The sequence below is a fragment of the Chelonia mydas genome, chromosome 6, assembly GCF_015237465.2.
Source record: "Chelonia mydas isolate rCheMyd1 chromosome 6, rCheMyd1.pri.v2, whole genome shotgun sequence".
Lineage (NCBI taxonomy): Eukaryota > Metazoa > Chordata > Testudines > Cheloniidae > Chelonia > Chelonia mydas.
The window spans coordinates 54398421-54418449 of record NC_051246.2 but is presented as its reverse complement, the minus strand read 5'-3'; the positions used below and the strand labels follow the sequence as shown (position 1 = coordinate 54418449).

At 42.7% G+C, this 20029-nt stretch overlaps 1 long non-coding RNA gene across 2 annotated transcripts in view; it reads right to left on the bottom strand.

Annotated features, from left to right (window-relative positions):
• Positions 1–19756, bottom strand: part of LOC122466363 — a 28555-nt gene extending 8799 nt beyond the window's left edge. The window contains exon 1 of one of the 2 annotated variants that reach the window (XR_006291793.1): positions 19681–19756. This is a non-coding gene — a long non-coding RNA (uncharacterized LOC122466363). Of the gene's footprint in view, positions 1–18495; positions 18608–19680 lie in introns of those variants that run through there. The other variant, XR_006291794.1, reaches the window with a different exon arrangement.
• Between the last annotated feature and the right edge of the window lie 273 nt (positions 19757–20029).

Here is a 20029-nt window from a genome sequence, read left to right as displayed (position 1 = left end):
TATTGTATCTTGATCCCCTTAGAGCTGCAATGGACCTAATATATCTGGACTGTCCAAGAGAGGGCTGGACAGTGCAAAACACACATTATGGAGGGGAAATCCAGGACTGGGAATGTGTTGGGGTCACACTGCATGCAGGGGTACTGTAACAATTTGTATCGTGGGGGTGCTGAGAGCCATTGAACCAAACTGTAAACCCTGTATATAATGGAAACCATTTGAAGCCAGGGGGTCAGGCACCTAGTTCCAGCCTCTATGCCGACCGGAAGCCAGAGCGTGGCTGGCATGTTTCTGAACGCGCTTCTCCAACAACAAGGCAGCTCTCGTTGTCGTGTCCTTGTGCCGTAGGGCTGGGGTGAGCTTATCACACAGTCCCATGAATGTGGCTTTCCTCATCCGAAAGTTCTGCAGCCACTGCTCGTCATCCCAGACAGGCATGACGATGTGATCCCACCACTCAGTGCTTGTTTCCCAAGCCCAGAGAGTGGCGTTCCACTGTGGTAGGCACCCCCGTGAATGCCACAAGCAATCTCGTGTCATAGCTACTACGTGTGGCAAGATCAATGTCATACTCCTCTTGCCTTTGTAGTTTAAGGAATAACTCCACTGCCACTCGTGACGTGTTAGTGAGAGCGAGCAGCATATTGGTCAACAGTGCAGGATCCATTCCTGCACACAGAAGAGGCAGGGTGCACAGTACACAAACCATTGAAAGATGGCACCAAATGCAGACGGAAGCACAGGGATTGCTGGATGTGAAGCAATGCATCACGGGGCATTGGGACAGAACCCAGGATGCTCCGTGACCCCCCTCTGCCTTCCCAGAACTCTTAGCAGCCGAAGAGGAAGAGATGCTCTGTGGGATGGCTGCCCAGAGTGCACCGCTCCAAATACCACTGCAAGCGCCACAAGTGTGAACGCGCTATTGCACAGACAGCTGACAGTGTGAACACACAACAGCAGTTTCCTTTCAGTCCTCTCTAAGCAGCGCTGTAACTGCCAGTATGTAACTCTGCCAGTGTAGACATACCCTTATTTATTATTTGAGATCATTAGACAGAAGATGTTAGAAAAGAGGGAAGGATTGTTTCTTCATGCCAATTTAGGATGAGAAACCCGGTCCAGAAAAATAACAATCTTCATGAGCCTTCACCCAAAACATTTGAGGCTGGAAAAAGAACAACTCTTTTTTTTTTTACCCATTTATTTTTTCTTTCAATTCTCCAAGCCATTACTACAGAGTCCCAGCTAGAAGTGGAGGTGGCAAAACCAGCCCAAACAAAATAAATACTAGAAATCTGATAAGCAAGATTGTTCTCACAAGATTTCCAGCTCAGTGTCATAGATACAAGAGGATCAGATCAGACTTGTCCTCATGGCAGATTTAGCTCAAGTGTGGCCCTTAATTTGAATCCCGTCCACACACAAAAACCCTTTACTCAAGTGTGATGGTGTTTTTAACTCAAGTTTTCTGGCCCACCAGGCTAAAACATGAGTTAACACAACTTGTCAGTTGCTAACACAATCACTCTAGGTATCCCAAGGGTTATTTCACAGTGTGGCTGCTCTCACTCGAACTAGGTTAATACAAAGGTACTTAACTTGAGCTAGCTTTGCACTGAAGACAACGCCTCAGCAAAGCTTTTCCAAATTATGGTTGCTGAATCTGAATTTTGTGAGGTTCACCTAATGTTGGCCTCAGTAACCTTCAGGCTCAAATCTTGATTTCATTTATATTATTATACTGGTGTAAATCAAGAGTGTAAGTGAGATCAGAATTAGTCCCTTAAATTTAAGTAATTAAAGATGGATCCAACCTGGAATATAAAATTTAAACTCTGGAATATAAGATTTGAACTTTGGAGCTGTATCCAGACGTCTGAACTCAGGCTCACCTCTACAGCTAGTCTGTCAAGCAGAGGCAGATTAAGGTTTTCCAGGGCCCTAGGCCAGAACAAGTGGGAGACCCCTCCCCACCCCTTCCACCTGCAGTCCTGCCCCTGTTCCACCCCTTCCACCTGTGGCCCTGCCCACAGCCCCACCCCTTTCTGCCCCTTCTCCAGGACCCTGCCCCTGTTCCACCCAGAGTCTCCCCCATTCCACCCACCCCACAACCCGTTTACTCCTTTCTTCCCACTCTCCCACTCACTGTGGCCCAAGACCAGAGAAGCTCTGTCCCCGTGCCACGGTCCCGGACACATTGCGGGGAGTAAGAGCTCTTCCAGTCCCAGGGCCGCAGCAGGGGCCAGGTGCCGGGGCTTCCCCCGCTACTCCACACTTTTGCAGGGGACCAGGGACAGGGCGCTGGGGCTTCTCCCACTCTGCACGCCCGGCGCTTCTGCCAGAGAGTGGGGTCGGGTATAGGGGCTTCCCCTGCCAGCCCGGGGCTTCTGCAGGGGATGGGGAAAGGGCACTGGGACTTCCTTTACTGGGGATGGGGTTGAGAGCAACTGGGAGGGCTTCCCCAACCCGGGGGCTTCTGCCAGGAAGTCTTCCCCATCCTGTGGATTCTGCCGGGGTCGGGTGGCCGCTGTGGGTACTTCCCCTGTCCTGTGGCTTCTTCTGGGGTCGGGGGCCATTGTGGAGCTTCCCCCATCCCACAGCTTCTGCTGGGGATGGGGTTGGGGGGGTTGCTGTGGGGAGGGGAGCTTCCCCCATCCCATGGCTTCTCCTGGGAATGGGGTAGGATGGGGAGCCTGAGGTGGTTTCCCCTGGCCCGTGGCTTCTGCTGGGGATGAGGTCAGGGGACGTGGGGTCTTCCCCCGCCCCACCCCCCAGGCGGCAGAAGTGGGGGACCCTCTAGTTGGCGGGAACCCCTGCGCCTGGGCCCCAGGGGCCCAGTGGCTAATCCGCCACTAGTGTCAAGATGCCTTAAGCTAATTGTCAAAGGCACTACAAATTTAAGGGGGGTAATCCTACCTGATTTAAACCTCAGGCAATTATGTCAATGGAATTACTAAGGCTATGGCTACACTAGAGAGCTTACAGTGTCGCAGCTGAGTCGCCGCTCTAAACCAACAAGAGAAAGCTCTCACATCAGCTTAATTGCTCCATTTTCCATGAGTGGTCATAGCTGTCAGCGGGAGAAGCTCTCCTGCCAACTTACTACTGTCCACACTGGCACTTAAGTCGGTATAAGTTATGTCACTCAGGGGGTGGCTAATTCAACTTAATCGGTAGTGTAGCCATAGCCTTAGGGTGTAAATCAGAGCTTGATTTGTCCCAAGGCATCTTGACATGACCTTAATCATTCATACTCAGGACTGAGATGCAAATATCATCTGAGCTAACTAAGCAGAAGGAGGACTACTTCCCAAGGTTGAATTCATTTAGAAAGCAGTATAAGAATTCATCTTTGATGAAAACCATAATAATGAATCTTATTCTATTGTTCTTATGTTTTGAATCTTTGTACAGAGAGCCCACACTGTAGAGATCTATATATTTGAAAAGAATTTTAACTGTTTTTAGCTAATCTTTATCTTAAAAAAGAGCCCCTGCCTCTGTTCTGCTGAGAGTATTGTATTTGATGAATGCTTTTGTGACTGCAAAGTGGAAAGTGTGCTTTTCTTTGTCATTTTATTATTGTAATCTGTTGCATTGTTAGAATCTAATACTTGAGAACAGAATGTTGTAACTCTTTGTATTTTAAAGGGATACCACTGGGTTGTTTTTTTTTTTTCTTTTTAAAGTTCATTTAGAGCTGGTGAAAGGTGTTAGAATGACAACTCCAGGGACTAGCACTGCAAGTTTCACCCATCCTGCCTCACAAATGTGCCTCAACCTTCCCTTGTAAGAGCCACTTGAAGAGCTCAGAAGAGAATGCAGAGCCAGATACAAAGCTGGTGTTAACTGGCAAGCTGGCAAACTCCACTGTCTTCTGTCTCCATTCCCATTGAAATAAAGGGGCCGCTGTCAAATATGGATCAGGCAAGATTGTTTGCAAGTCCCTTTCTTGGGTTCACAAAACAACGTGGAGTCTGTCATGCAATTTAAATCCATGTTGTCATCTGAGTTTTGTTCAAGTATGATTCTATTGGGGAAAAAAAAAGAAAATCATGTCTTTCTAATTAAAGGGAACCATGTGCTAAGGATAAAAGAACTTCTTTAAAACTATGTTGGTCCAAATGTGTGGGGGAGAGAGATGCACTTGAGTTTAAGTACAACTTTTGAACCCACAATATTCAAATGGATTCAAAATGAGGCAAATGAATTCAGACATTCCTAATTTCTAGACTGTTGTTATGTCTCCACCTTAGCCAAGCGAAACCTAAGTATCTCTTTTAATCTTTCCTAATAAGTTGATCCCCATAGCCCCCTAACATTTTTTGTTCTCCTGTCTGAATACCCTCTCATTTGTCTAGCTGTCTGACTTGGAGATGCCCAGAAATAAATGCAGCATTCCAGGTACAGTTGCACATGAGCTGTAGAGAGAATTCTTACATCCCTGCTCCATGATATGGTGCCTCTAATGATGCAGACTAGAAGTGCGCATATTACTCTAATTAGCTATTAAACAGTCCACTTCAGTTCTTTTTCTAGTTTTCTTGCTGTGTTCCTGCTGTTTCTTCTACTCTCAGATTTCACAGAAAATGCTCTGTAATTCACTTATACTTAAAATACTACATACAGACTTTTAAACAGATAAATATCATGCACCCAAATCCTATCCATTGTGGCTCAACAAAACTCTTTAATTACAAATATAACCTTAAACATTTATTTAAGGTTACATTTCAACTAAACCCACGCATAACTTTCTGAGGCATCATTTAATGTCATCCAGGGGTACATAATTAGAAACAAGCTTCCTAAAACCACATGGTAATCCTTTAACTGATTCTGCTCCCACTAAAGTTAATGGAAGGTTTACCATTGTTTTCAGTGGGAACAGGATCAGGCCTTTAGGTACAAGACTGTGCATGTACTTTGACACATTTCTCCCTCTGAGCAAACATGCAGAGACTTTAATATCACCCCCTCCGAAAACTAAAGCTATAGTATATTGTAAATCTCAGAGGAAGCATCCCACGGGTTCTATTTCCACAACCCTCTTTAACAAAAGCTGGCAGTGAACATTAACTTTTTCTAATGGCTTAATTAAGGGGAAAGATTAGCAGAGACTGTGGAATATGGTCATTTTCTCTGCCTTTTAGAGAGACCAATAAAAGCTAGTGAAATCATGTATTTACTTAGTGGGTATAGGAGTTTAGAATCACACTGCACACAGCCTGGTATTTGCAAGGTGGAGTGGTTGTAATAAAAGACTTTCCACGGAATGTCATTCGGTGATAAGCATAACCAAATTCTCCAAGAATCTTTCCTTTTCTCCATCAGAGATAACTGTTTGCCACAACCATTCAAATCAAGGAATCACACTCTAAACCAGCAAAGTGCTTGGGCTCCTAGTTATCTTGAAAGTCATGATTAGTGCCACTGACTTCAATGGGATTACTCATGTATAAAATTAAGCAAGTGCTTAAGTTCTTTGCTGGATCAGGGCGTTAAAGGGGGTTGTGCACCAATGTTCATTGTTTAATCCTCTCATATTCAGTAAGATTATTTCAGTGCTCAGCATACCAAATTTCTTTCACCTCCCTGTAGGTAGCAGGTATGACGCCACTGTGTTCTTTCTGTATAGCAAGGTACTTGGATGGGGATCATTTCTCATTTTCTTACAGTTTATTAAGAGTAAAAATTTTGAAAGTGGCTAAGTCTCATTGATTTTCTGTGAGATTTAGGCTCTATAGTACCTAACTCATTTTTAAAAATGGGACTTAGGCTCCTACATTATTTAGGTACTTCGCATTTTGTTTTTCTGTTTTCCTGAAAGAAACCATGGGACTTAACTGGGATCATGGGAAAAGATATGCTGCATATTGAAGTTTAGTGTGATTTGTAAAATAGGTAAGCCTAGACCAGGAAATCTGATTTCTTGCTAATTGGTCTATGGGCCAAATCTTTCAGTCTTTACTTAGGCATGTCATTGGAAGCTATGTCTCAGTAAGGAATGAGGATGTGGTATTGTCTAGTGAATGTGTATGTGTTATATAATAAGCTACACCATTCCACCTCTTCTTTCCAACATCTTTGAAACCAGTATGCAGAGTGACACTACAATGGTTTTTTCCCGAAAAGCACAGGAATAATCGCCTTATGCCACACTCATTTATAATCCCTGATTCAAGGTTTCTACAGAGGAACTAATTCTTTAACCTGAGAAAGAAAATAAGTAAATAAAGCTGATATTTAATGAATGCATGGCAGGTGGCTGATAAAAGATGGTATATCAAAACTAGCTATTTATTGATTTTCAGTTAAATGAAACAAAACAAGGTGCTTTCTCATTCTAGCACATTCATAGGACCTATTGCCATCCAAAATACAAAATGTTTTTACAAAATAAATCATAAATCTTGCACATACCTAGCTTTCCAGCTTCCATAAAAAATACTTAATCTGATTCTTTCTACATAAACTATTGTTAAAGAAAGAAAGGAAAGGACTCCTCAAACCTTGGTAGTTTTTTTCTTGCAAAATAAATCCAGCACTTCAAATGTAAAAGGCTGTGTCAGATTCCCTGGCATTTATAGTGCCTTTAATACATCATGTAAGATTTTTAGTGTTTTCTCTAACTCTCACTCTCCCTATCAGGATGTCTGTGATGATGACTGTGTAATCTTCTGTTTTGAAGCTGGACACCCACAATCAAAGCATTTATTGAACAACCAAGTCTTTGCAGAAATTAGCTAGAATTGCAAGGCAATGTAAGTGCCAAGCACTGTTCCCTCTAAGCTGGGCGCATGTGCGCGCACACACAGATCCTAAACCCCAAACACACGGTGAAACACCACGCACACAAAAATTTGCGTGAAAGAAGAAATTTTTTGCGCACACAGCCTGTCAAAAATGAGAGGGAACAGTGGTGCCAAGTATGAGGGGGGGAGTGAGCATTTCCTTAGGTAGGAGATCTCACAGCTAGGCAAGGCAGTATCCTTTTAAATGTCCCTTGTCAATGAATATGTCTGTGATGCTGACAAACCAGGTGCCAGCTCTTGCCAAGTCTTTAGGCCTCAGCCAAGCACTGGCAAATTCTTTGAAGAAAACCAGTCCAGCTCCTCTGTGTGTTGTATGGGTAAGATGGGTATTAGACTTACAACAATGTGTTTAGCTTTTAGAATTTGAAACACTTCTAAGTTCTGCATGCATTAATTTTACTTATAATATCTTTATCACATGCTATAAGGTAATATTTAAGTTTTTCCTATCTGATGGTAAAAAATGTTTGCCCTGAAACTGTCAGTAGGGATCATCTCCTGTTCACTGAGAATGATATCAAAACTAAATGGGCCTTTGTGGGACATCACAATACAAAGAATTTGTTAATTGCCCCTTATACTCATGAAGAGGCTATGTGCAAAAAGGCTCAACCCATCAGCTTGAATTCTGGAAGAAGGAAATAAGATAGTGAACAAGAAAGTTTTTCATCTCTTTTGCTGTTTGGACTCTCACAGGGCTGGAGCTATGAAACAGAAGCAGAGAACCCTAGGGTCAACCTGGGTTAGCCCTAAAAGATATTCAGTGCTGACAGATTGCTGCAACTCTATCTCCTTTTGGAATCATAGACTGTTACTCATTGTGTATAAATGTTTGCCTTCTTTAACCTGTAAATAACTCTATCATTTCTTTTCTTAGTTAATAAATCTTTAGTTGATTTACTCTAGGATTGGCTACAAGTGCTGTCTTTGGCATGAGATTTAAGGTACAAATTGATCTGGGGTAACAAATTGATCTGGTCTCTTGGGACTGGAAGCAACCTGAATCTTTTGTGATCTTTAGTGTATAGCAGCTAACTATCACTAAGTCCATCTTGCCTGGGTAGCCAGATAGACTCGAGTGCCCAAGGGGACTGTCGGTGACTCGTTAGTAAGACCGTTGTAGTGATTCAAGAGTTCACACTTGTTACTGGGTTGGTGAAATCTAATTATAGAACATACAACCAGTTTGGGGCCTCTGCCCTGAGACTGGCTGTCACAGTCATGAACCATTCCAGACAGCATGACAGTGTCCATTCATTATACTGAGCCTTTCATAATCTGGCGTACATCAGACACTCCTGAAACCCGCTGGAGAAGCTTTAGGCTCCTATCATATATATAAAAGGAAGGCTAACCACCTTTAAATCCTTCCTGGCCAGAGGAAAAAACCCTTTCACCTGTAAAGGGTTAAGAAGCTAAAGATAACCTCGCTGGCACCTGACCAAAATGACCAATGAGGAGACAAGATACTTTCAAAGCTGGAGCGGGGGTGGGGAACAAAGGGTTCTCTCTGTCTGTGTGTCTTTTGCTGGGACCAGAGCAGGAATGCAGGTCAGAACTCCTGTAAAAAATCAGTGAGCAATCTAGTAAGATATGCATTAGATTCTGTTTTGTTTAAATGGTTGATAAAATAAGTTGTGCTGAATGGAATGTATATTCCTGTTTTTGTGTCTTTTTGTAACTTAAGGTTTAGCCTAGAGGGATTCTCTATGTTTTGAATCGAATTACCCTGTAAGGTATTTACCATCCTGATTTTACAGAGGTGATTCTTTTACTTTTTCTTCAATTAAAAGTCTTCTTTTAAGAACCTGATTGCTTTTTCATTGTTCTTAAGATCCAAGGGTTTGGGTCTGTGTTCACCTATGCAAACTGGTGAGGATTTTTATCAAGCCTTCCCCAGAAAAGGGGGTGTAGGGCTTGGAGGGATTTGAAGGGGGAAAGACGTTTCCAAGCGGGCTCTTTCCCGGTTATATTTTGTTAGACGCTTGGTGGTGGAAGCAATAAAGTCCAGGGACAAAAGTAAAATAGTTTGTACCTTGGGGAAGTTTTAACCTAAGCTGGTAAGAATAAGCTTAGGGGGTTTTTGATGCAGGTCCCCTCATCTGTACCCTAGAGTTCAGAGTGGGGAAGGAACCTTGACAGCTCCTGTTAGTGAGCTGCTCATAGCCAAAAAGTTACAAAGTCAAATAATGAGTGTAATGAGCTAAAATTATAGTTCTATGCTCTTATCCATGCATTGTGTGATATCACTGCACCAAGTTCAGTACTTGCTTGGGTCCAACAATACTTACCCAAGTACACCAGAATCTCACTTGTTCACAAACGCTTCAATTTGAATTAATAATCAGCACGTGTAACACAACAGTTCCACTAGCTCCTACATTCACTCTCCTGAGCTCAGGTTCAGAAGCATATGTCAAAGATTCAGAACTGCTGCTACACTACACTGCTCAAGTACTGGGGTTTTTTCATTAATTTTCAAAGAAAGTGCCCAGTACAATTCCCTGTCAGCCACAGAAACACATTTTTGTTTTAAATACAACAACATTAGTTTCCCAGTGTTTAACTAAAAATAGACTCCACTTTCTCCCTCCCAGAAACAAACCCCCTACCACCAAACTTCTGGGATCAAAGTTAATTATGGCTCCATATTCGGCTTGCTTTGTGCCATCCCTTAAGAAGTTTTGCACTCCCTTCTCTTGTCTTGTGTGGAGAGGATTCATAGCCATAGGTCCACCCCCTCCCTGCCCCTATTTTGGTGGCTTTTACCACAGGAGGTGATAGCAGGAAGCCACACTTTTGCTCAGCAGAGCTCTTTGTGTCCCCTGCTTTGCACATCCATGCAAGAGTTAGCCACAGTCTGGCTCTGTAAATCAAATTAGCTTAGTTTTCTTTTGCTTACAAGAGAAGCAAATTCTAGAGTTAAGGACACTCTGCTGATTATAATCTGCCTCCAGGCACACAGCTCTGAGGACTGTCTGTTCAAGCATAACATCTTGTCACAATAGCCTTTGTGCTGGACAGAAAGAGAGGTGTCCACTGATGAGGAAGTCAGACATCCCAATTCTGTCACCTGCACCTACAATGAATTGTGGGTAGAAAACTGGAGGCTTGATTAAGATTACAAAATCAGGTCCATAATTTTTCAGTGGCAGCATTTTTATTGATATGCATTAGATAGCATTTCTGGGCTTTGCAGAAGAAGTGGTTGTGACCAAAAGCACCCCTGTATTCACACCGTAGAGTATTGTAAAAATCTTTGTACAGAACATGCCTTGTAAGGTGGTATTTGAAAACTAATAACTCACTGGTCAATAATATCATGGCAAAATGTATGTAATGATGTTATATGTAAAATTATAAATTCCTCCTAGATGATGTTATTTTTTCAAAACCAGACAGCCCAGGCAAAAGTTGTTAAGTGGACTACCCTAAACAAAGGAATGTGGGTTTACCTCAGTTTGCATATCAGTAATAAGACCATCAAGAGCAGTAGGAGGAAATGGCAGAAACAGACCAATTTCCATTACATCAAACACAAGTTGGGGGGAAAGGAAGAGCATGGAGCCTACTTCACCACCAGACTCCATGTTGCCTTCCTCACTGCTAGAATAAACTTTACTTTGAGGGATAAACTTCAGCAGAATCCATTTCAGAGGTTCATTGGAGTATAAAAGAAAGGGGCAAAAAAAACCCAAAATATCTCTTTCAACAAAGAAGATGAAGGCAGCAGCAACTTTTGGCCTCTGGCAAACATCCTGACAAAGGAGAGAGTCACTCTCCATCTTGCTGGAAGACTGTGCGTGAGAAAGGCCATCTTGAATGAAGCCTTGAACTAAAACTTGCTAGATTAAGTTTCAGACTTCTATATTTTGTTTTACTATTAATCTAAACTAACAGTGCTGTGTTTGTACTAAAGTGAATGTCAGCTCCACTTAATGTGGCAAACTGGTGTGTTTTGTCTCCTTCAAGGAGCAAATGAACCAGAGTATTTCTCTGAAATTTCAGGTGAGACCTGCATGTTGGTAGGCTGTTTGGGAATGGCCCATGTTGAGATCTACAACAGTAAAGCATTGTGAAGCACCCACGGTTACAGGGCAGATGGTGAGACAACCCCTCACTGGTCTGGATTGCACCGCAGAATGTGACAGGGGTATTTCATCTACTCCATTTGAATTCTCTAATTAACCATTTTCATAACCATTTTTTTCCATTCTCACTTTCTCTTGGCAATTTGAACAATTAACATGACATTATGAAGCAATGTTGTGTGTGTCTACATTCTGATCAAAGTCATAAACCAAATCAATTATCCCAAATTGTTCTGAGCAAAACTTAATTTTGTCACCAGTTTGTCAAATACATCAATCAGATGTTACTTTCTGGAACCTGTATCCCTTTCCTAGTTAGATGTCTTGCCATTACCCTTACCTTAAAGAACACAATTATGCACTGAAGAATAGTTAGGTGTACGAGTGGTTAATAGGATCCTGTCAGTGTAGAGATATTATCTTATTTCAGTCCATTATTCAAATTTAATGCACACATTCCTTGGTTTTGAGTGCATCATGTGTGTAAAGGATACGTGGTAATTTACTAAACAAAGGTTTATGCAAGGTGCTCCTGTTATGCAAAGTGATGCTGTTTATTTTTTAATGCAGAAGCCTCATAGTGCAGAGCAATTTTCAAAGGAAGATGACTAGCAGGGACACTACTGTCTATCTCCACATGAAATTTAAATAAATTTGAAATGTGTCTCTCAAGCAGTGCACCTACATATCTACAAACCATGTTATTCTTCCAAATATGCTAATTGTCTGAGTGTCCACATACTGAAAAGCAACAATCTACGGACACTCTTGTGGGAGTGGATGTCTTACAGAATTAGTTAAGGGATAACACAGCCTTTCATTTCTAGGTCCTGTTGACATTCAGTCTAGGGCAAACTAATAGTGGCTGAAAATTATCTCCATCTGAGGGTTGTTAAGCTCTGGCCTCCCCTCTATACCATGTCTGATGGGCAAGTCTCCACATCACAAAAACTGTCACAACTGGCAGAAAGGCCAAAGGTGTAACTGAGCCATGCAGACTGAAGTGATGTTTCCAGATCAGCAGTAGGACAGTGTAAGGATGTTTTCACTTCCTGAATCTCTAATCTGAATCTCAAATAGGTATAATCCCAGCACTCTGTGCCATTTTAACTAACAGGAAATGGACAGAAAATGCTAGGATACATCACAGTATTGAGGAGAATAATCCATTTTATAAGTACTCTCCATTAGCATGAAACTTCTCTAATGTCACGCTGTCCCATTGCTCTGGAAGCTGCATGGACGCAGGGGACTGATAATGGGATAAGGAGTCACAAATCTCCAGATTAAATCAGTTTTAGTGGTGGTCATGGTGGTCAGAAACATTCAGAACTCTTATCTCCCTCCACCACTTTTCACCACACTTCTGGGTTCCAGCTAGACGTGAAAGTGCTGAAGCAGTGAGAAGCAGAGTTGTTCCCATGGCATTTGGGACTTGAGTGACAGCAGAAAGTAAATACAATCTCACAAAAAAGCCCAACCTTTTCTGCTCCATGTAGCTGGCAGAAATTCAATAATTCCAATAAGAATAGTTATTGTTATTTACGTGGCAAGGTAGGTTTACAGAATACTGCTCAGCAGGTAAAGGGTCAGAAGCACAGATTCCCTGTCTGGAAGAGTTTACAATACAGTGATAGAAGTCTTCATAGACCATGGAGACCCTCAGAAGACACTGGAAAGAGAAGAGTCAGGATGCTTGGAAGCTGTTCCAAAACTAAGATTATGTCTAAAATGTCATCTCAGCCCATGCTTCTAAAAGTTTTTCCTGATACCCCGTACCATCCACACACCCTCAAGCATATAATTATTTGAACCCATGCTTGCCTGCACAGCTGGGGTATTGATTAAAGCCTGAGCCTTTAGCTCAGGTTGGAGTCTGCCCACTTTGTAGTGAGGATGCAGGCAAGATGACATGAGTGTTGATAGTCCTCCAGTGCCGTTCCCACAATTCCCCCAAAGGGACAGAGAGGTTATCCCACACTTGGTATAATTAACTGGGAAAGAATCCTAGAGCATCTCAGAACAAAGAGCCATCGGATAAGCACCCCACACACCCACACACACAGGTGAGCACAGAAACAATGAAGGCACAGTGACACAAATAGGACTTTGGGAACACTCATACTTGGGCTAGGCTAACCCGAGCACTCAGATCTTGGTTAAGTGTGCAGTGTAGACATGCCTAGGACATCATAAGTAAGCGGTGCCAGAAGTGAGAGGAGGTGGAAGACAGAGGAGATGTTTGGGTGGAACTATTAGGTCATGGACCCTTTCCTCCTTCAGCAAAGCAGGTCTGACATGGGGAGAAGTGTACATTGGGTATGTCAGGGGCCAACAGACTTGTGACTCACAGAGGTACTGTGTCTGCCTCAGGCACACTGCCTCTGTTTAGTACCAGCTGCAGCTGAGTCAACCCCTCCTTATCCCACAGTGCAGGCATTGGCTTATAGCCACTATGCTTCCCTTTATTTTTCGCTGCATTTGCTCATGGGCGTGTCACCTGTGTATGTGTCTCACAGGAATATGAAAATGTCTTGCAGATGTACCAAGTGTACCATATTTTGTTCACTTTTTGGTTCATTCAGTCCTCCCCTGCTCTAATACTGTATCACATGTTATTTTAATCCAGCTAGCTAGTTGCTAGGAATAAGCTTCAGTTTGGCTTTTAAAAATAAATAATATTGAGTTTTCATGTGAATGTACTGTGCAAAAAAATGGATGCAGCCTCCATTACCTTCCAGTTATCAGCCAGTAGTGGGCAGCCATGTTTTGGAAAAGGTGGGACTCCTTCCTCTGCTCTTCACAACTTCCTAAGTCTACTCAGGAGACAGAATTTCAGCCTCTGTTCTTCTGATGATTTGTAGATGGTGGGTTTCTTTTTAAGCACAACACAGTACACCTTGTGTGACAGCTAGATAATCAGAACTAAGAGAGTCTGCATGAGAAAAGAAGGTGGGGAGAAGGCCATTGGTCTGTCTGGGGAATATGCTGAAAACACAAATAAGTAAGAAGGGCTGTGCTTAAAAAATAGTCTAATGAACAGAGATGGATGCCTGGGTCTCACAAACGATGTTAGATTTCCCATCACAGCAAATAACTTTCTGAGTTGTTCAGCTGCTAATGAAACCTTGTGGGAATGCATGAAGGTGACCCCCAATGGAAGAAAATATAAAACAAGATGTGTATAAACAACCATTCCCAAATCAGATCAAGTTTTCTATCTGATAGAAGTAAATGTTAACTCTCTATACAGCACTCTATCAAGCATGCCTTGCAGCCTGCTGCCTCGGGTTTAGCCAAACAAACCATCAATACTCCTGAGCTATCATTTTCCTAAAATGGATGGGGGACTGAATTACTCAAGGGCAAAGGGACACAGAACCTTTCGCCTCTAAATTGTTATTTCTAATCTAGCCCAATTCAGTAACATCCGAAAGTTAATCCCACCCACTTGCTGCTTTATGGCCAGTGTGAAATGGGCTTGGTGTTCTTGCTCCATTTCCTACTGAACAAGCATTCATGTCACAGAGTCATCATCACAGCGAGCAGTAACCTCACTTGGTCTATCTAGGTTCTTGCTTTTGCCACCCATCACCATAGTGTCTGACTTCCTTTCTCTTGGATGATATTCAAAAATATCTTTTTCTTACTTAACTCCCAGAGGTATAGTCCCTTCAGGCAAGTGGCAGGCATCCTGAGAGTCAAGGTGAGGAATGAAACTTGCAGTGTTGCTGCCCATGGTACAGATGAAGAAGACCTTAATCTCCAGATCTGCCAATACAGCACCTTTAACCATCATCAAATTATTAACTGCGCACACACACACACACACACACACACACACACACACACACACACACACAACTGCCTTCCTCAGAACCAAGCAATTACATTTGCTTCAGATACATTATGACCATGTCTCTTATTTTGGTGTGAGATAAGAGATGTCGCTTCAATTTCTGATAAGAAACTAAGCACCCCATGTTTGAAGTAGCTCTCTGTGCCCACCTGCTCTCCTAGCTTTTGCTTTTTCATGTTTGCTTCTGACTCTCTCTCTCTCTCCTGATTTTAGTTCACAGATCCTCAAGCGGGACAATGCTTGTTAAATTCACCAGTTTCATGAGTTATCTGTCCTCTTAACTGCTTTCGGTCAATTCAGCTTCACGAATACCCACTCTCATGTATACAGCACCTAGCAGCCTGGAGACTCTTAAAACTTATGGGTAAAATTCTGGCTAATGCACACAGGTACATTGGGCTAGGGGGAAGATCATTCTGCAAACCTCCCTCTATCCCACTCATGTGCCTGCACAGGAACCCTGCCTTTGTCCTACCTAGACTATCTCTGTTCAGCCACAACAGCTCCCCCTCCACTGTATTCCCAGGTTCCCTACCAATAAAAGCCAAAGTTTGGCTCTGTAGATGCAAGAATGCTTATCTTGTCCACTTCCTGTGGTGTGAAGGGCAGCAACCAGACAGACAACAAACTGTGCAACAGAACAGGGACAGCATCTCAACCCGCTGCTTGTTATATGAAAAGTGTTGTGGGATCTTTAAGACCCATATGTGAAAGTGTATCTCTTTTGTCCATATGAAAAAAGTGCAAGTGCATCCTTATGCACATTGAAATAGAGATTTGGCCTCAGCAGTATCTAAATTCCCTGGAACCACCAATCTGACTCCCAGTAGGCTCAACTTCTCCCTTCACCCTTCTGCAATGGATGAGCTGAGACCCATACAGTCACTTTCAAAAGAGCCCTTACAAACTGAGATGCTTTCAGAGTCTGCAATCCATGGAGTTACAACAGGGCTGGATTTAGCCCATGGTCTTCTGAGCACAACATGCGTGTGCAGTGACATTACTAAGTCAAACCGAGCCTGACCAATCTGCTTATAGGGACTGCCAGAAATCTGAACAAGAATTGTAAGAAATAATGTTTCTGGTAACCTGTATAGCTCTCCTAATAAACTATTTCCAGAGTGGTGTCTTTCTGTAGATCCCCAAATTTGTATAAATGGTGCCACAGCCTATTTTTACCTTTGATACATACAGCCACACTGGCATTAGTGGAGAGATTTGGAAGGCTGCTGTCAAATCAGTGAATTAATAAGAAGAGCCGCTCTATCCTACACGGGCATCATTTACGAATGGTCTCACTGACAGCCATCTGTCAGGTTTTGATATTGATACCAGAAAATGAGCCTTGGAATTGCATAATAGTTGTAGCTCTTTAGAAGTGATCCATTGCATGTACAGTATGCCAGGGAGTGGAGGAAAAGCTGGCGTGAAGTGCTCAGCCCGGGAGAGCTCTACAGCTGGACTGGCAAGTGCAAAGCAGCTAAAATAACATCAGCGAGTAGCTTGAAAACATGCGAAACAGGGGAGTTATATTCACTGCAGAGAGAAGAGAGAGATTTGTAGAGGGGAAGAATAAGGCCCTCTTAGAGATCCCTGGTTGTATTTTTATGAGCCAGATTCCCTACCCATGGCAAAGTAGATCTGTAAGAGGATGAGATGACCTTTTAAGGGGACTGGGACTCAGCTGCACCTGTACCATACTTAGCTCAGCTCCTTGGGTGGAGCTAATGAGTGATAAAGGGTCAGGTGACTAAGAGCAGGTCAGCAAGGGAAGAAATAAGAGCAGTCTGTAGCTCAGTAAGGGAGCGTAGTCCTGGCAGATCAAAGGATGAGTTCAGGGAGATGAGCCTAGGAAGTCAGCACTCTGTAAAGAGTGGGGGGCAGCCAGGGGGCTGGGAACATGGGAAGAAGTCCTAGGAAGCAGCTGGGGAGATACAGTCCAGTTGTTTAGGGTTCCTGGGCTGGGAACTATAGCAGAGGATGGGGATAGGTTTCCCCCAACCTGTCTGTGTCCCCTTGAGTTGCTCCACCTGTGTTTGTCAGCTGGGCTGGGGAGAGATCCTGCAGTGAGGCTGCTGAAACTGTGGGGAAATGCACATGATCTGTACTGAGAGCAGCAGCAGCCTGAGATATGCTCCTCCTTTGGATGTACCAGGTGCTCTCCAGCAGAAAAGAAGCCCCTGCCCAAGGAATTCTGGCTGCTTCAGCGGAGGCAGCTGTTGTGCACTATGCTGGGATTAAGAACAGCACCCCTTCTAGTCAGCCGGTGGAGCTGGCTCATCAGACAGCCTGTTGCTCTGATACCCAGCTGTTGTCCAGTTTGCATTTGTCCACTGGCTACTGCAAGTAAAAGTTATGGGCTAAATTCTGCTTTCAGTGTAAATCCAGAGTAACTCCACTGAAATCAATAGTATCACTCCTGCCCCACACTGGTGTAAATGAAAGGAGAATTTGATCCCTCCCTCTCTAGCTAAGGAAAATAAGAGGAATGGAAAGGATCTGTCAGTATGAAAAAAGAAAAGGAGTACTTGTGGCACCTTAGAGACTAACCAGTTTATTTGAGCATGAGCTTTCGTGAGCTACAGCTCACTTCGTCGGATGCATAGCTGTAGCTCACAAAAGCTCATGCTCAAATAAACTGGTTAGTCTCTAAGGTGCCACAAGTACTCCTTTTCTTTTTACGAATACAGACTAACACGGCTGTTACTCTGAAACCTGTCAGTATGAAAAGCAGCTTTAGTCTGAAATGGGCTGGTTTTCTGCCCCATCAAGCAAGAGATAGTGCTGCAGTGTTGCTCAACAGTGACCCCTTCAGATTAAGGTGCAGTGCTGTTAGATTACAAAGTCCCCTCCAGTTTTCCTGAGTTAGAAGAATGGTGGTTGTGATTTAGGGCCTTTAAGATAGCAGGGTGAAAAAACATCGTAGAAGACTCTTCAGGGGTGAACTAGTGATGTAGGGGAAATACAGCTCTTTACAACCAGCATTTCTTAAAAATACAGTACAAGGTATACAACAAAAATGACCTGAAGATTTATATGCCAGACACTCAGCTGGATATCAGTCCAGCTATGCTCATTCATACCAGCTGAGGATCTGGCCCTCATTAATATTTGCCACCTTCTAAGTCTTCATTAAAAAACAGACCAGACTTGAACCACAAACACGAATTAAAAGCCATAGAACACCACCAGCCAGTTTTGGTAATCTCACAGTGACTTTTGAAAGCCTGACAGACTTAAATACTTCTATTATTACATATTCCATATTATATTTAAAATGCCGAACTCTTATTTCACTTTTGTTTTCCCGGACTGACACAATAGTGTGCAGTTAAATTTATATAAATGTTAAGCCCAGTGTATTTTTTTATGTAAAGGGAAAAATTTAAATTGATGCTACACAATGGAAACAATTATTATGACAAAGCTTCAGCACTGATACAGTATCTTTGTTGTTAAAGATAGGGGAAAAAATTTGAGGAAAATACTCCTTGTTTGTGTTCATTAAATTATCATAGTGGGTACTTCATTTTATTTTTTATTTCCCTTTCTGGTAGCTGCTGAGTTTTTACATTAGGAGCAGACATAATCAGAGTCTGTTAAAGAGACTTGGAATAAAACAATTGCTGACACAGCAGCAGAAAACAAAAAAAAATCAGTAAATCATATTATTTCTGCAACATATACTAATAACAGGTGTAACTCTAAGTAAAATCAAATACTGTACCTAGCAATTGCTCTGTAGATAGGTCATGAGGAACCTTGGATGCCTTTTTGTAGACAGTACATGTATGCAAGATAAACCATCCACAGATGAGATCTCGCACTCAGGATCATCTCCATAAACAAAAGTATTGGGATTCTGTTCTGATTTATACTAATGTACCTCCATTTACCCCAGTGGATTTACAGCTGAGTCTAAATGAGATTAGAACCAACCCCTTAAATTCCACGGCTAAGACTATAGGAGAAACTCTGGTCGTTTTCACTAGTATAAAGGTGTTTATCTTTTTGGGAGCCAACAACCAGAGAGTGACATAGTCACAAACACTTCAGCAGGCGGACCCTCCATGTGAGGACAGTGGTGCTCATCATGCATGCTCTTCCATTGTATTACAGTACAACCTTCTTCTAGTATTGATATTGTACACAGGATTAGTCAATACCATGGAATTTCCATTCAGATGATGGCTATGTACGGCTCACATGTGAATTCATTTTGTGCTCATCATTGATTAAAACAAAGCCTAACTTTAACTATCCACCATCAAGTATATGTGTGGGCAGCAGGCTCAGAAACACAGACAGAGAACAAACTAAAAAATAGCATTAATGCAACATTACGGTTGAAATGAACCTCTCTAAAGTCAAGAAAGCTCATAAATTAGACTGGAAGTTCAACCATAACTCTATCCTCTTATTTAAAATATGGTCTCTTTATATTGTTAATTCAATATGACCCACAATAGGGTTTCTTATACCAGCTTTCTTTAAGCACTGAAATAAATAAAAGTGATAGACTACAGCACAGTGTACACAGTCTTCAGACTTGACTTGAAATCCCAAAGAGAACTACAAAATAAACTGAGGTTTGAAGAAAACTGTATGCAGACCTCGACCATACGTCCCCTGTACTTGGCTCTTGTGTGCACAATACAATCTGGAAGGATGAAGGTAGTCTCCTTCTGTACCACCTTGCACACTTTGCATAAACACGAGAGAAAATCAATCCCTGCTCTTTCCATGTGCCCCTGGACGTGCACACCAGCCCAGTGAGGCAGGAAAGAGTGCAGTAAGGATGAGAGCTATGGCCCCAACTCTTGCTCCCCACTGGCCCACAGACAATGCTGTATACCTGAACATACACCATGCACATAAGAGAGCTCAGGGAGTAACCATGCCTGCCACTCACCCTGACCTCCTCAAGGGCAAGCCCAGTGCAGAGCTGTGCCTTAGAAACTCCAATCAGTGTCCAGCACATGTTGCCTGCAATGGAGGCCAAGGAGCTTTCTCCTCTTCTCCATATATCTCTGAGAGCTAATCAACAAAAGATAGGTAAACCCAGCCTCCACCTTCCAAGCCATTAAATCACTCTGTAGGATATTTCATTAAATTGGATTTGCAACTAAGTGCCATTGTCCCATATTGTGCTGTGAAACACCTGATCATTTTGGGTAAGGGGATGTCAGGGTTCCCTCCCCACTCTGAACTCTAGGGTACAGATGTGGGGACCTCCATGAAAGACCCCCTAAGCTTATTTC